The sequence below is a fragment of the Coloeus monedula genome, assembly GCF_965178545.1.
Source record: "Coloeus monedula genome assembly, chromosome: 8".
Taxonomy (NCBI): domain Eukaryota; kingdom Metazoa; phylum Chordata; class Aves; order Passeriformes; family Corvidae; genus Coloeus; species Coloeus monedula.
The window spans coordinates 18,578,612-18,594,578 of NC_138788.1; the positions used below are offsets into that span (position 1 = coordinate 18,578,612).

General features: G+C 43.0%; 1 protein-coding gene across 3 annotated transcripts in view; it reads left to right on the forward strand.

The window, feature by feature from the left end:
* SORBS1 (sorbin and SH3 domain containing 1) overlaps window positions 1-15,967 on the forward strand; it is a 164,435-nt gene that overhangs the window by 72,869 nt on the left and 75,599 nt on the right. For all 3 annotated transcript variants that reach the window (XM_082285972.1, XM_082285977.1, XM_082285980.1), the window contains exon 3: window positions 7,972-8,079. The gene's annotated coding sequence lies outside the window, so the exon portion shown is untranslated. The remainder of the gene's footprint in view (window positions 1-7,971; window positions 8,080-15,967) is intronic.

Consider the following 15,967-nt stretch of genomic DNA (forward strand, 5'->3'; position numbering starts at 1 on the left):
GCCAAGGTAGAGAGAAAGCAGAGGGGCCTATCACATCAATTATGCAGCTCGTGGACTGTGTGTCTTGTAGCTTTTCTGTGAACTGATAGTGACCCCGTACAGTGCATTGTTCCTTTTCTCCTTTCCATCTGTTCAGTATTTCAGCTTCTCAGATCACTAGAAGCCTGCTATTGATTTTTAGATGTGTCCTAAGTTTGCCATAAATTTTATATAGTGACCTCATACTGCCAGAAAACAGAACTGACACACCTTCACCCCAAAGTATACTCTTAAATAAATGGTAGATGTTTGCAAATCATGACAATCTATTTCTAGCCCTCTGGGAATGCCTGAGCTGAAAGAGAATCACCACCACCATGGTAGTTATTGATCCCTGCAAGGCAGATCTTTCTTTCCATAGGAGATTTCAGCCACTTTTCTCTTTGTTCTCTATATTTTGGTGTATATTCATCTCTGTTTTGTTATACACATGGCAGCACCAAATAGTAACAGTTATGTCTGTCTTTGCCCAGCATGTTGTGATTTCATTTGCAGGCAATGCAGTTCCTGTGTTAGATCAGACAGATTCTGCTCTGGCAATGGTACATCTGCCTGACATGCCCCATTGCTCCTGCAATCTATGGCTGAATCTTCTTTGTCATTCCACTGTTTCTTTTTTCATTTCCATCTGTTTGTCGTTCCAGAGTTTCTTGATTAATGGAGACACAGTGATTGCTTTTGAGATGTGTCATAAGCTTGTCATAAGCATTTTCTTTCCTTTAGTAGCCCCCCTTTGCCAGGCAGTGCAGTTGGAGGATACAGTAAGGGGAATTGACAAGTTATTCCAGCTGTTCAGCTGAAGCAAATGCCAGTGGCTTTTTTGCATGTTTCCCTGCTTGCTCTCCACATTGATTTTCTATTATTCTTGGCAAAAATAGGGAGGCCTCTTTTTTTAGCCACTGGAATTTAAGGGGAACCTCATTGCTTGAAGTGTTAGGCCAAGAGAGATTAGGAAGATGTGGAAAACAAGTGCTTTTACTTTAAAGGATTACTGATATAAAATCTAAGGCAAGAAACTTTCTCCTGTTTTCAATTTTGCATGCTTCACCCTTTCTGTGTTCATTGAGGTAAAATTCATTACCATAGTTGTTAGCTGTGAAAAATTATATTCACTATGGAGTTAACTTACATGGCTGGATTTAAAGTCCCAGCTTTATCTACAACTTCCTAATGTTTGCTTCAAGCTGTGATAAAGATCTTATAACGTAGGGCTCCAAGTGGTTTGCAGAGACGTCAGATAGAAATAAAATGCTGTCTTCTGGTGTGGCATCTTGAGACACAGAGGAATGATAAACATACAAAAGGCACCTGCTTTCCACGGGAGTGTTGGGTGCTGGCTGTAGCCCTGAGGGGTCAGAGCACAGCAGTGCTGTGACCAGACAAGGGTGGGATCCCTGCAGCCCCAGAGTGACGGCTGCTGGCCCCCTCGCCGTGCAGAGCACATCTCTCCTTCCGGTGAGTCTGCCTCACAGTGAGTGGAGAGCTACAGTCTGAGGGAAGCATTTTCATCCTTGTACAAAGCCCTTCATGAGTGGCATTGCAGGGTGAGAAGTCTTTCCCTGCATTCTCTTTCTCTCTCCCTTCCCTGCTGGTGTTTCATTTTTCTAGTCAGTTTTGTAGTTCTCAGCCTCTTTGAACCAGACATGGTGAGTGTGAGATCTCGGTGAGATTTTGTTGCATTATTTTTCCCTCTCCCTGGAATGAAGGGCTATTGTTTCCTCCTAGAGAAGTGTAATCAATGCAGTGCCTGTAGGCCAGGTCACTGTTCGACCCTTTCCCACATTTCATTCAAACACATTGGTAAATAGTGGCACTTCTTATGTCTCTGAGATTTATGTAACAGACAGGGAAAGATTAGAATTGGAGATATCTCTTACTATTTTGGGGACCTGGGCTGCCAGCCAGTTTTACTTCTGGAGAAGCAAGTGTGTGGTTTTGTGAGTATGAAGGTGTGACTCATTCTCCTCCTTGACATACTTTAGAACATGCACTGAGTGATGATTTACATGGGGATGCATTGAGGCTCTGCTTGAGCTGACAGCACTTGGTGCACTTTAATCTTACATGTGGATAGAGGAAATGAGTTAATCTGCAGTTAAATATAGAGGTGGTGAAAGAGTTGGGAAGGGGAGGGGTTGACTCTAATCTCACTTAGGTTGGGGTCAGTCGAGAGTAACCTCTGTATCTGGATGGTATTACTCTGGGGTAAGTCATATCTCACCTCTCTGGAGCTGACAATATTAGCTAATGGAAAACGGTGACAAAGTGAGAATGTGCCCTGAGCTCTGGCATCGCTGTAGTCTTGTTCTTTCTGATCACCATCTACATGTTGGTGACACCTTTTTTTTTTTTTTTTTTTTTTCCTTTCAAGAGGTAATAAGTGAATTGTAGGGGTAAGCAAAGCAAATGTGTGTTGCTGAAATTACATCTTAAGGCTCAAATCTGAGAGCAGATCAGTGTTCATCTACAAGCTTGGTTCTCTGTGATTGTTCCTTTGTATGTTTGTTTTCTGTTTATTCCTCACCTCGGTTTCAAGCTGGGGATGTAGAAGAATTGAGAAGCAGGGATGCCTGTTCTGCAGATACCCACTTCTCTCTCCCTTTGTGTGCAGATGTGTCCTTAAACTCTGTGTTAGACTGAGAGTTGCCATTTTATCATTCTCTCCAGCTTCCTGCATGCCTAAATGGATATTTTTTGGGGGGAAGCCTGCATTAATGGTTTGTATGTATTAGCTGCTTCTGGGCAGTTTTTCTTCTGCAAAGTGCTGCTGGAATGCTGCCTGCTGATATGCCCAAGCAGAATGAGCCACACCTGAGCAAACAGGGGTGCTTTGCACCAGGCTGGCCCTGCTGCCTGTGCTATGGAGGTGTATGCTGCCTGCACTGTGTTGGGCAAGGGGTGAAATGGATTTTGCTGTCTCATTTGGACAGGTAAAAGCAGTCTTTTGGGCATGGACTGAACAAACCTGAAAGAGGAATTTTGGCAGCCCAGCTCAAGCTAGTCTATTATGTGCTGACAGTGTTTTCTCAACAGAGTTGAACCCAAGTAGTCCATGTAAGGAATTTGCATTTGGCAGTCACATACTATATAGGTCATGTTTATTGAGCAGTGGGTGAAGAAAGCCACTGGTTTACATAAGCTCACTAAAAAGAAAGGTCCGTCAGGCAAAAGAGTTCATTTTCATATTGGAGAAAATCTAAGCCAATCTTGAGAAATCAAGATCTACCCTGGAATGTATTTTTGCCTCTTTTGTTGACTTCACTGAAAATGACATGCTTTAGCAGGATTTGGCCTTGCATGTAGATTAGTAACAGCATCACTGTTGTCTTTAGTGTTTCTGTTGGCCCAAAGCAATATTGTTTGAGCCATTCTAGTCCATAGGGACAGCCTGAACTCTGGCCATCTGTCCCTAAGCAGTCCATATTCATAGTGTATTAGGCAGTTTGTTTTATAAAATCTAAGAAACTATCCAAAACCCAAGGATATTAGACATGGTTTATCAGTAAGTTTAATGGTGATGATTATGATTATTATTAATTTTAGTTAGCAAAAATATTATCAGAATTTGATCTTTGCTGCACTTAGCTGAGGACGGCATTTTTGTTGTATTTGATACTTATTGAGCTAGAACTTTCATGATGGAGTGGCTCAGGTAAGAAATTTTCAAAAGATCTGTTGATATTTCTTCTTAGCTGAATGACAAGCCTTACAACTTCCAGAGTGGAAGAGCATAGCTATATCTGAGACCAAGGACAAGCATCGACTTAGCAAACAGTTGCTCAGGTTGAAGACAGCGACCCTTGTCTTCCCTTCCACACTGCTTCTTGTTGCTTTACCAGTACTGATGGTTGGCTTGACTTGCAGCTTTGCCAGCTGAAGGGTGCATGTGAGCACTGTGTGATCAGCATTGAGGAAATAGATCAGCTTAATTTATCATCACTGGTTGTTCAGTTTAACTTGGTGGATTCAGCCTTCTGTGGATTATGAAGTGCTCACTTGGACACCTCTGCTACGAGCTCTGTAGGGAGTTGTAACCTCCAGCAGGTGGTATGGTGACAAGCAGTTTTCAGTGAAAACACTTTCAAAAGGTGGGTGTCAATTTTCAGCCTTAGAGGCAGTATAGACCATGAAACGAGCATTGTGCTAGGAAAGCTGGAGTCACAGTTTGTTCCTGGCACTGATTCTGGTGCAATCGGGTCAAATCACTCCTCATCCATGCATCTTTTTCCCCTTCATGTGTCTTGTCCATTTAAATTCCTTGAAAAGGGGATGCCTGGTCTTATGTGGACAATGGCAACACACAATATTTTTATCCTGCTAGTCTTACTGAGCTGCTTGAATTTGTTGTTTTCTAAATGGCCTTTAGATCTGTGTATTGTTTGTTGATCTTAGTTTCCAACTCTTTGCTTTTCCATTGCAAAGCTGGTCCCACACTGATGTGTTTGATTATGTTTTCATTGCCATTGTACTTGCTTTGATTTTGCAGCTCAGTGCCCAAAGCACAGGGCGCTGTGCAAACAACATGATAAAGTCAAGCAGGGTCAGCCCCTTTCTCTTTTTACCTTGAAAACAATGTGAAACTCCTATGTTTCTTTTGCTTGGCACCTCCAGTTCTTGAGCTGGAGGCTGTGTGTATGTGCTGCCCTCCTGTTGTGTTCAGGTGTGAGATCACTTGGAGAGTGTTTTCCACTGCTGCCTAAGGGGGTACTGGAAGCTGTTCTATCTGCTTGGTTGTGTGTGAGCTCAGGCTGTGAAGTGTGGAAAATTACTGCAAGAATAGCAGCATGCTGTGCTGATGTTTGTGTCTACAGTGGGTTAGTTGGGACTGGGTATCGTTACCAGGGCTCCTAAGTGTATTCATAGACTTATCCTGCTGGATCATGCCTGGCCACTGTCTGCAACAAGAAATTTTCTCCTATATCTCACCTCTCCTTTTTGCTTTTGGCAGCATTCCTTTCTCCATAGAGATGTGGTTTGAGTGTGGCCTGTGTCCAATCCTTTTAAGGTGTGCCTGGCTGTTGATCTGAAAAAGGGAGGAGCAAGAGAGCTTGATTCTGCACCATCGTAATATTGTCAGCCAATGTATCAGTCCTTAGAATGGAATAAAAAAGCCTCCAGAAACATCCATTTCTGGATGGACCTTATTACTTTTGTACTTTAGGCTCATCCCCGTGGTGTTCCTGCCTTTCCCTTCCCATGTCATTCTGAAAAGCCTCTTATACCAGATTTGGGTACCAAGACAGACTAAGGCTGTAGCTCCATGCATCAGAACTACACAGTCTGCAGTTTGCTCTAAGCCACAGTAATTTATTTGTCTCTAAACTCAAGATGTCCCTAGAGTTAGGGAAACACTTAGTTATAAAAAATACAGGGGAGAAAAAAAAAAAAGAAGGATGACAACTCTAAACTCTGCAGGGCAACCTCCTTATCAGCAGTGTGGTGAGATTTTTGGTTTGGTGTGGTTTTGTGGTGGTTTTTTGTTTTCTTCTCCATTTGCTTGATTTGCTCACCTGCCACATTCATTCAAAGTTTCCATGTGGAAGTTGCTTTTTGTAGTTCACTGAGGAGCTCAGTTACCATTGGTGGTGGTTGCTGGCTTCTTGTGCAGGCAGAATTCAAGTACCTTTTGTATAATTAGAAATTCTTTCATCAGAATTTTCCTTTATGGTGGAAATCAAAATCTTAAAAACAGATAAAGCCAAAACACAGCTGAGTACTAACATAATTAAAATTAAAACATGCTGAAAACTTCTTGGTGGTGTCCTTTCTCTCTGACACTCTCAGCTCCCTAATTATGCTGCTGTTGACAGAAAGTGAAGTTTGTCTCTAACAGCAGTGGGTATAAAGTTTGTCTAAACTGAATCTTTCTGTGAGTCCTGCATTGATTTTGCAGCAAAAATAGCTTCTTCTGGTCCTCCAGGAGCTAAAGTGGGGCATATTTCCAAGGGGAAAGTTTTGGTGTCGCTTCTAGACTGGGGCACAGACCTGTTATGACCTGCCTCTGTATTCTCTTGTCTTGCTGAGCTCCCTGGCTACATGCCAGGTTGGAGCCTTGCTTGTAACAATTCTCAGCACCAGAGAAGTTTCTGTTGGTTGCATTTTGTGCCATTTACTCTCTTCTCCCCGTCTCAATCTTGCTTTTAGTCCTTGTGATAACAGCTCTCTGCTTTGGGTGGCTTTTGGTAGTTGGGACTCTGGCCAGCTTCAGCCTTTTGCCAACTCACAAGGACAAGGCAGGTTGGGAAAGCAAACAAACTGCAGTTAATGCCAGCAGGGCAGCTTCTTGTGTTGCAGGAAAACCTTACCACTGGAATATTAACTCTCTCTTGGTGCATACTCTGGACATCTTTATAGGAAATTTTCTTTCCAGTACTAGCAATACGCCTTTCAAATATGTGTGCTTTCACTGATCCCTTTCTACTTGTTGGAGATGGAGAAGCTATTAGACCATCCGGGACAGAAAACTCTAATTTGTTTCAGCTTGTGTTTTCCTAGGACTATTATAGTTTTATTGAAACCTGTCCTGGTTCTTCTAGGCTCATTGCTTGGGATCTTCATGGGTCTTGAATATAGTCTTGAGGCTTGTAAAAACATCATATTATTGGAGCTCTGTAAGCATGGTCTGAGATGGCTCCTGTGCAAGGTCCTTGATACTCCTTATGAGTGCTTTTATCTCTGAGCTTCACCTTCTGCTTTCTCTATGTCGTGTTTATGCCCCATGTGTACTGCCATGAGAATATCTAACTGGTGAGGCTTACTGGCTGACAGGCTGGTTGTACAAGGCCCTTGGAGGTCCTGGTCTTCCATTGCTTGTTGAAAGAAATGTGACTTCACTCCCCTCAAAGCTTGAATAAAACACACATGCCTAACCAGCATAGGCATCAAACTTTGCTAGCTGGTCTCCTCAACTTCTTCTTAAAGTTGTTGAATACAGAGAAGTATGAAGAACGTAGTATAGAGAAAGGTTACATTGCCCTCTGGAAGAGCTGCTCTCTCCACTCAGTACAGCAGGAGCTCAGGGTGACTGAGTAGTTCAGCCCGATAAATGACATGATTAAAGATGAGGGCTGTCAATACTTACCTTGTAAGTCAAACTGCAGAGGCATCTCGCTACAGCAGACTGCTGTTAATGTTACTGAGTGAAACAATAAAGGTGCACAGCCATCTATCAAATCTATGTCAGGTCTTACCATTTAGACTTAATATTTGACTGGAGTTAAATAATTTCATTTAGTAACCATCAGTGCATGCAAAAAACCATTAATTTTTTTCTGTGTGAATTCTGCCTCTATGTCTGTCTAGCTGTGTACCCTAACTAAGGAATTTGTCTGAAGACAACCTAATGTGTATGTTTCTTAATATACATACATATTGCCCTTCCTTCTGAGGGTTTTCATTCCTGGCAGTGGGGAGTTACATTTCATGGCCGTTGTTACTCCTAGTTCCCAACCCAGGCTCTGTATCAGATGAGCCTATTCACACACCAGGGATAGCAGCATAGATGTGTGTTTACTTCTTTTTTTTGCATTTTGCAAACTAGTATACTAAATGAAATCAACAGCAATTTACATTGGTAAACAGACTGTAGGTTGTAAGGAGGCATGAATATTTGTGCTATTCAGCTTTCCTTGCTGCTTGAGGGGGAATCTCTAACAGAAAGGCAGGAAAACGGATGTGGTTTCAGCCTTCCCTGGAGACAACGGTAAACACTGGTTCTCACACAGAGGATGCTAGGATGCGGATCTGAGCAGAGTGATGTTTGTATTAACTATGCTATGCTTCCTGCATGGTAAGCAGAGGTAATTGTTTCATCTAAAAGTAGCATTATTTCTGTGAATGACTTACTGCTTTGGTACAGCCTTCTCTGTAAATGTGTTGGACAGCAGGACTAACAGCACCAATAAGCATTTTCTTTCTCTTTGACTTGTGTAGGTATGAGCTGTTATGTAGCAGTTGCATGTGAAGAGAAGACAGAGTGCAAGTCGTCGTCAGAAAATCCTGTCCTAAGCTGGGCCTGAAGAGTTCATCCAGCTGACTACCGTGAGTAGCCTGAGAGGGAGGGGAAGGAGCACATCACTGGGAGACCTTCTCCTGACCTGAGGCACCAAAATCACACTGGAAGACCTTATCCTGACATGAGGCACTAAAATCTCATCCATCTCTATCACTTACAGTGAAGGAGTTTTCATCCTAGCATCAGCCTAGCTGGGTTGTGCAGCAGAAAGCTATACGGTGGCAAGAGTATCACTATATTACAGAGGCTTTTTTGGTATGTGAGCCAGTCAAAAGCTCCAGTTCTTGAAAGACAGTCAAGCTCCAAATCACTTTTTTTGTGATTCATGGATGCATTAGATAAAACATAGTAGTCCCAGAGAGGATTAATTTCACCTTTGTCACCATCAGATGTGTTCCTATCTGAGTTTGTGACATAATGTTTGCTATCTGCATTTGTTCCATCCTCCCTGTTTATTATCTGTATTTGTGACATCCTTTTCTGTTTATTTTGATGCTAGTGCCAGTAAATATTCTGTGCCTTGTTCTAGGTTAGAAACAGATGGAGGTAGTGGGATCTTGGAATTTCCCCTTAGGATGACTCTTCTGGGGAGCCTCTTTATGATCAGGAAGGCAAAGGTCAAAACAGCAGTTACCAAAGACTGAATTTCTGGCTTCACAGAAATGCCACATACAATTCTTTTTGGCTACATCTTTGTTTGTTTCTAAAAAGGCTTAAAGCATCAGGGGAAAATTCTATGCTCTCTTTCCCCTTCCCTTTTCTCTGCTACAGTGGTCTCAAATTGCAGCTCCATAAATGATTATGTCAAGTCCTTTCCTGTATAACATTGTACCGTATGTTTGCCTCTATGCCAGAGTCACATCCATACTGACATTGTGATTCTCAAGGGTTGCCTATGTCTATCTCCTTCGGGGATATACAGCCCTTCCAGTGAGGCTGCATCGGCCTCTTGTATGCTGAACATGCAGAGCCTGTTGTTAGCCTGATGGTGCTGTCTTTTATGAATTAGTTCTCTCTAAGGAATTAAAGTTCAAGCTGTTGGAGAGGAAGCTGGAGAAACTTTTGGGATATATCAAGCCAAATTTTATGTCATTCTTCTACTACTGCCTTATAAGCAAAATCACATTGACCCCACTGTTGAACTGGCACAATGGGCTGTTTTACACCCGGCCTGAATATGATCCTGTACTCTGGCTGCAAAAGGGACAGAAGCTCCCTCTCCTCAGTTTGACTGCCTTAGAGGGAAGAGAATGTGATTCTTGGTTCTCTTCCAGGCAGAAAGATGCAGTCAGGCATTGATCTGGAAAAAGAGTGTCTCCAAGAAGCCTTGATTCTCATAGACATGCCTGGGAGTCACTGTGCCTCATGCTTGTGCTATGGCTGACCTATGTCCTTGGTCAAGTGATGACATTTGCATTTCTTTCTTCCCTTATTCTTGATGCCTGGTCAGTCCTACTGGCTGTCATGTGACATCAAGGCATAGCACATCTGTTCTTCAGGGCATTCATAGCATTGAGTACCAGGGCCTGAATAGCCCATATAGGAATTTGGAGGAGAACAATTTACTCTTAATCCCTATTCCAGTTTAGGTGGAGCTCTAAATGGCCCTTTTTACATTACCTTTTTTATATGAGAGAAAAATGCATACTACATCAGTGCATCAATGTATTGTTCGACAATGCATACTGTAGATCAACTATTTCCTTCAGACTTTTAGTGCAGACATCTGTCACTGGAAACAAAACAGTTCCAGGCCTGTCAAGATGGACCAAAGGCACAGAAGGGGAAGGAAGATATCTCGTCAGTGCACTAGGAAACAAAGTTAATCTGTGAAAGCACAGTGGGTGTATATTGACTGAGTCTTTTGCTGTCGTAGGTGAAGGAGTCAAAGTGAGGAAAATGCTACAGTAGGTCCAAGGCTCAATAACTGAGAAACAGTGCCCTTAATGTACACACAGACCTGTTGGAGAGTTGCTAAAGAGTTTATATTCTTACTGATGGCCAGATTTCCCAGAGCCTGCTGGTCAGTAGCTGATGGCTTACTCAGTTCTGGAATTTGTTGCTTTGGGTGAATACTGAAGGTTATTCAGACAGGCTGCTGTAAGGTGTAACAAGTTTTCTTTTCACAACTTTCCCTTGGGTCAGAGCAGAATGTCTTCTAGAGGAAGGTGTTGCCCAGAATGTAATTTTGGTTCCAGCTGGTTGGTCACACCACCTCCACACTGGCTCTGCTCATCTGAGACTGTAAAAGAGGTTTAAGTGATGCAGCACTGTGCCAGAAAGCAGAGCAGTAACAGTGAGAGTGAGTTTAAAGAAAGCAGGAAAATGGAGTTTTCATTTTTTCCGTTGAATTTTTTGGGAACAGATGGAGAGTCGATGAGGCAGAGATTCTGGAAGGGACAGTGTGTTTCAAACATTTTCCTTAATGTCTTCCCAATCTGCTCATGCATTCATATCTCTTGCCTGTTTGGCACAGGGCAGTTAGTTTAGGATGTGAATATTTCAACACCCCCAGGCTTCCAGAGGTGGATGTACCCCATGGCCTGTTTAGCTGTGGTTTTCGGGCTATGGAACTTTTGATGTAAAGGGTCGTGGGAGCAGCTCATGGCCTGATGGGCGATGTCTTTGTTTACTTTGTTCCAAGTCACTGAAGTGAAGGATCTGGGCTTTCTGGACAGACAATGACCCTGGAACATCTTAATTGAACACTGTACAGATCCTATTAGGATCAGTCCTGCGTCTTCTAAATGGCCAATGTGTTTTCTTAGGGTTTTGGGGTTTTTTTGGTGTTTTGTTGTTGTTGTTTTGGTTTTTTTTGGAGGGAGGGTTGGTTTTTTTTTGGGAGGTTTTTTTCTTGGTTTGCTTGTTTTGTTTTTTGGGGTTTTTTTTACATCTGGTTAGAGGCCAAGAAGAATCTAATCAGAGCCCAGCAGTGCACTGAGCAGCAGTCATTATCATTACTTAGTCATCCAGTTGCTGTTTCTTTGCTCTGACAAGAAATGTTTGTGTGGTGGGAGCCAGGGAATGAAGGATGATCAGCTTTTCTCTTCTTCTCTTGGAGAGGTTCAAGCACTTTTCCTCTCAATACACCTGTACCAAAGTGTTGTCCTTTGAAGACAGATTTAAAGTAAGTAAGGCCTTCAAAACTCTGTGTACAGCCATGGTTTACGGGAGACAAATCAAAAAGAAGGGGGAATTTAAACTGTTATTAACTCCTAAAGGAAATGACTTTCGGCTGTGAACTGTGAAATATGATTACTCTCTCATTAGCTTTCATAGTTACAAATGTAACTGGTTAATAATTCCAGCCAGCTGGCCAAGTTAGAATCCAGATTTCTCCTCAACCTCGTGCTTTGGGCTGGATTTTTGCTTATTAATGACATACACAGCAAATACATTGGACAGAACTGCTGGGGCTTAGTTTCTATGAATGCCCAGGCTTGTCTACTGGAAGACATGTTGCTTCTTTTGGCTCTGTAGTTCTGTTCCTGGACAACAGAAGATCAGTTGTGGATAGCCTGATTTGATAATCATTTGTCTTTAGCACTTAGGGTGCAGGGAAAAGCATTGCAGGAATATACTGAGATGGAGAGAGTGCTGTTTGAATTTTCTTTGCTGCTTCAACAAGTTCCCTTCTTTACTGCAGTCTTGCATCTCCTTTTTTTACCCTCAGCAACTTAGCAAGTCACTGTCATTGGAAGAGGCAGTAAACTCAGGTGCTGGCACAGAGATTATGCTAATATCTGAGTATTTTGGGTCTAAAGAAAAATTAGAGAATTTTACAAAAATCAGCTTCCCTTTGTGTCATATACGAGGTGATTTTTGTCCTGATGGTACCTTAAGGTTAATTTAAATTCTACAGCACAAAGGTTAAGAGCAGTGGTAAACAGCTGGTGCCTTTACAGAAGCTTTTCATATTGATTGGGGTGTGTTCTGTTACCTTCACGGTCAGCAGTGCCTTTCATTGACTGAGGTGCTGGTTGGATCAGTAAGCATGGCTCTGGCCTAAACTAAATTTATGAAGTGCCTTTGATCTTTTGTAGTAGAGGAACAAAGCCTGGGTCTCCTGCCACAAGCAATCCAGTGATCATTGAGTGTAATCCTTGTGTCCCACACCCCAGTTTGGCACATATGCCACAAATCCCAGCATGCAACTTTTGCTTCCATTTTGCCTGAGTGTAAGTGGCAGCACAGGGTAGGGAAGGCTGGAGATGCTTATGTGTAGGTGAGGATGCATGCTTTGTCAATTGCATTCTGTAATGGCCATTAATTTCCTTAGGACTTTCCTCAAAGTAAACATAGCTGAGCCCCAAGTTTTTCCCTATAGTGTTGCAGTTAGCTGGTCCTGAATTCCACAAAACTGCTTGGACCAGGGTCAGCAACTTCAGTGTAGAGGAGCAAGGTTATACTTTCTTTTATGCATGAGAGTTAAAATAGGTCAGCAGATCAGTGGGAGGTGGGAAAAAGTGCTACTCAGGTGCCTGCTAAACAGCTGATCACTCCCAGCTTATGCTGGTATAAGACAGTCTGTCCAGATCCTGTGAAGTTCTGCAGTCAGAAGACAAAAAGCAGCAGGTGCCATGCCTCTCACTGAAGTCTCCCTTAAGATGCTGTAGATCCTGAGTGCAGGTAAACTGTGATCCAACCAGGCTGTATTTCATTCTGTTTTAAATGAGGGATCACCAGTCTCCAGTACAGGCCTTATTTTCAGCAGCCAAAAGGGACACCAGGACAGTTATTCAGTCTTCAGCAAGGAAGACAAATTCTGCATTTGCTTTTCTTACCCATTTGAGAAAATTTTCTAGCACTTTGTCTTGTGTTCTGTGCTCTTCTCTCTTAGCAGGTTATGAGCTTTCAGTGGATTAATAAATACCTTATTGTTACAAGAACCTCTTGCTGGCCCTTAACTTCTGTCCTGAAGACTCGCTCCTACTGACAGGTTAAGTTCCTATCTAGAGGTCTTGAAAGACCTGTATACGTCTTTCATGGAATTTTGCTCAGTCTCTGGTGACAGTCTGAACCCCTCGTGCCATACAGACTCAGCTGGAAGTGCTTCCCGAGTCCTTGTGCAGTTGGAGGGAGCAGCCTGGCAGGTTGTAGGGGCTGCTGATGGCAGTATTTCATTCTGTGGTGGTGCTGTTTCCCGTGGATTTCAGCTGGGCAGGACTGAGTTGCAGAATTCAGGCTCAGGGCAAGGGGATCCGGGTGTTGGGACCTTTGGGGCAAGGTTGGGCTTATCTTTTATAGCAGGGAGGGTGCTGTAAAACCGTCCTAACCAGAACCTGGGTGGCTGTTTTGTAACAAAGGAGGTGCTCCAGCCCAGCTGGGTGAGGATGTTGGGTGAATGAGTTTGTGCTCATTGACAGTACTGGGTGGAACTCTGGCAGCAACGTGTTATTTTGGCTGAGTTTTGTTTTGCAATTCAAACCCTGGAACTGAACTAAAAGCACTAATGTGATGTAAGTTTGCTTGCCTTCCTCCTCCGTCTGCAGAATGAAGTAACTTCGATCACTTTTGTTTAGCTTTTCCCAGTCTATCAAAAGTACCTCCTTTTCTAAACTGCGTGTCACAGCACCTCCACCTTCTTCTGGTAGCTGGAAAGCCTAGTCCCATGGCATATTGGGGTGGTGTAAAAGAACTAGTATAGCTGTGTGACATTTATCAAAATAAAAAAGCTGTATGGATTGTGCAACAAAACTTTCCAGGGTAGCTTATAACTGGGAAAACTATTCCCTCCAGTGAAAGCGGGTTTGTCCAGTGGCTACTAGAGCAGGCATCCAGAACATCCTAGAACTGTCATTTGCTTCTGTTATGCCAATGACTTCTTTTGTTGAGAAAATTAATTTGTTCCTTTTGCTATTTCCTTCAGCCACCATGGTGAAGTTATCTTTCACAAAGATATGGTCTTATGGGGAGAAACACAGCAGAGATTCTGCAGCAGCAGATGCCAGGAAAATTGTAGTGCACAGTACATTAGTACAGTGGGTTGGTTGATGGCAAAACAGCAACACTTCATAAAGCTTTTTATCCTGCACTCAAGGTTGACTTTAGAAACAACCAAACTCTGTGGCCCTGCAGCCAAGCAAAGCTTGCTGCTTTTCACCCAAGTGGAACTCCCTGAAAATTCAGTTTTCCATTCAAGTGGTGTTCTGTAGCAGAAACTCCTCCCTCTTTGCCAAACTGTTTGAAGGTTTTCTAAGCTGGTTTCTGCAAAGACCAGAAATGTTTCATACCCCATCTTGATCCGACCATCCTAACTTTGGACCTGAGCTGACTTCTGGATCCTTCCTTACTTTTCCTCTCCTTAGGTGCCATGCTTTCATTCACTAGCTGTTCTTTTTACAGTAAGGTTTTTTAATCACAGTCATTTTTATTACCTGAAGACAAACTATCAGGGGCTTGTTTATAAGCCCCTGTTACACAGCGAATAGGGCTTCCAGCTGACATGCTCTCATGTGGTCCAGGCTCCACAGCAGACTTGAAGGAGATCAAGGAGGTTGTCTTTGGGTTGTGAGGGGTATCTCCTGTTGCATACTGTGTAAACTGTGTTTCCTATTGTGTAAATGTTTCAAGTAATTGGAGTGATGACTGCACAGCTTACTTTGGACGATGTGGGGGTTTTTGTTGGCTTTTCTGGTTTGTTTTTGAGAGCCACATGGGGTTAGGGTTTTTTGGTTGATTGGTTTGCATTTTTTTTGTAAAGAGGAGCGTAGGATCTGACCACTGAAAACATATTGTTTTCCATCATCCTTTATTCTCACTGTTGATATGTCTGAAACCATACCCAAACCAAAACACGCCTCAAATGTAAAGGGACTAGAATCTAAACCTAGATCCAGGCCTGAATTTTGCTAATTGTGTCTGGTATCTGCTGTGGTAGATGAAATCAAAAGCCAAGGTACAAGCTCCCCAACATTAGTCTTTGGGACGTGGTAGTAAATGTGGGCTCCAGAGCCCATTGTTTACTCTAATTAGAACTACCAGTGCCATGTTCACACTGAGGTTTGGGATTGGTCTTAAATGAAGTAAAATAGAGCAACATTTCCCGGCCATTTTTGGCTCCTTAGCCAATATACCAAGTTAGAGTTGTGCCTGTTTTGATTTACAATTAAATGCCTCGTTTGGTGGGAGGTAAGTATTGGGATGCTAGAGGATGTATAGGGGAGGAAAAAGTAAAGCTTGTGCTGCTGACCAAACCTCAGTCAGCATTCGACAGCGCATCAGTACGGGTTTATATGTGTGCAGGTATTTGGAGACCTTCGTTCTGTGTCCTTTGCTAACATTTTACCGAAAGAATCGGTAGTGTAAGCTTTGACCCACAAAGTCAACTTTGCTCTATGCCCTTCTGCAATCAGCAGACTCTTGCCATCTGTGTTGCTTTCTAGGTCTCATTTGAATGCTGAGATGCTTGTCTTGCAATTATTTTCTGTACATTTTATCAGTCTGTAAGTTTGGCAGCAGATCAATGCCTGTACATGTGTATTTGAGGAATCAAAATCCAGAGACAGGCTGCAAACAGAGACACACTGGAGTTTGTCATGAAAGCCAGTGCTGGTGATGAAGGATAGTACCGAGAGACTTGGGGGCCTCCTTCTGATTATTTCCACTATTCAACTACCACTTGGTCTTGCATGAGCCAGCCTCCAGGGTCTGAGTTGAGGAAGTCTTGGTCCCAGTTATTTGTGTTGTAGACATTGGCTGTGGAAGGAAGGGTGATTCTGTGCTGCAATTTGCCTTCCTCACCATCGGGCTGCCCAGGCCTGGGGATGTGTGTGTATACCCTTGCTCTCCTAAAAGCTGGCACTGCCTCTGCTCCAGGGCAAGTTTTAGGTCGCCTAAAGGGAAGCCAAGCTGCACTGTGGTGGGGACACTCCACTCTAGGGACACCCTAGCACAGCTGATGGCTCAGAAGCG